Here is a 1,571-nt window from a genome sequence, read left to right as displayed (position 1 = left end):
CTTTGTTCTCAAATATTTTCTGAATATTACTAGAAAGTTTAAAAAAATGCTTTGTAAAGTATTTGAAAAGTTCTCAACTTATCTAAATCTGTAAACTTAAAGAGGACTTATTATGGGGTCTTTGAACAAGTTAGGATACATCTGTAAACGATACACAACATTTTTATTTGATTTAATTCACAAAATGAATCTCAGATAATGAGATTTCGCCTTTTCGGTTCGGCCTGTTCTGAGCTCTCTTCAGAACGAGCTGTTTATGCAAATAAGTTGCTGTTGGCCACACCCCTTCCAAACCTTTTGTTTACATTAGCTCCACCCTTCCAGCACAGCGTATATGTTAGTACTTCAGAAACGTGAAAACAAAATGGCTAGTATAAGTAGATGCATATTGGTACAACACAGTGTTGAATAAAGTACCACAAAGTGATACTTGAGTAAAAGTACAAGTATCTTACCAAAAAAATTACTTTGGTAAAAGTTAAAATCTCCTTTAGGAATGTTACTTAAGTAAAAGTCTTAAAGTATCTGATATTTTTTGTACTTAAGTATTAAAAGTAAAAGTATTGATTTAAAATGAGCATTTAGATTTTACGTAAGGACTTTTATTAGGAGGTGACCTCCCCAAAAAATGCAGAAATGACTGTCATATTAAAATATTGTTTAATTTATGTTAAATTTATGATGCACTAGTCTAGCTGTTTAATTTTAGATACATATATCAAGGCTGCACAAAACCTTTCCCCCAAATGAAAATCTATCTGTAGACTGCGGCTAAATGCAATAATATAATTCATGAAATACAAACACTTCTTAAATACAGTCCTGTTGTTTTTAATAATTAAGCTAGCAGCCAGTGCGGTGGCCCACATTTTTTGATAACTGCAATACAGCCCCTTCTTCTACTTAAGTACAGTAACAAAGTATTTGTACTTAGTTACTTTAAACCTCTGGTACAACGGTAGTAGATAGACTGCGCGCAGTGCGGCCACAGCTAGGGGTGAGGGCTGGGTACGGACAGACTGGAGCGTCTAACCGAAGTCATGCGCCTTGGTGCCAGGGAGGCCAATAACGTGCATCCTTCGCTGCTTCCTAAAGCCGGCGAAGATAAACCAAGGGGTGACTATGGTCTGCAACCAGCAGCCTGGAGGCTTTCGTGTCTCCAGTCTTTCAGCACAATTGCTTTATTATGGATAGGTTGACAGACTGGTGCCCAGGGAGGCAAACGCGTCTGTCAGTGCTTCCCCAGGCTGGCCTTATGAACGTGGAAAGGTAAAGCTGCTTGCCTCCTYGGTAGTTGATCCTGGCAGCGCATTCAAAAATAATTTGTGCTAAATGACAAGTCATGTTCATGCCAAACTGCAACACTAAACACACAACACATCACTTACCGTCATCATCTGCAAATATGTGAGGAACAGTAGGGTTCAAGAAACGCAGATTGCTCTTTGTCTTATATGTATCTCTTAGCACTCAGTACAAGTTGATGATGACATTCATGCCAAATCTTAGCTTAAATTTTAGTTTCCCTTGTTCCTGCCGATAGGTCAAAAGTAAAAGGGGGCGGGTGGGGG

The sequence above is a fragment of the Austrofundulus limnaeus genome, unplaced genomic scaffold, assembly GCF_001266775.1.
Source record: "Austrofundulus limnaeus strain Quisiro unplaced genomic scaffold, Austrofundulus_limnaeus-1.0 Scaffold559, whole genome shotgun sequence".
Taxonomy (NCBI): Eukaryota; Metazoa; Chordata; class Actinopteri; order Cyprinodontiformes; family Rivulidae; genus Austrofundulus; species Austrofundulus limnaeus.
This window is presented reverse-complemented; position numbering follows the sequence as displayed.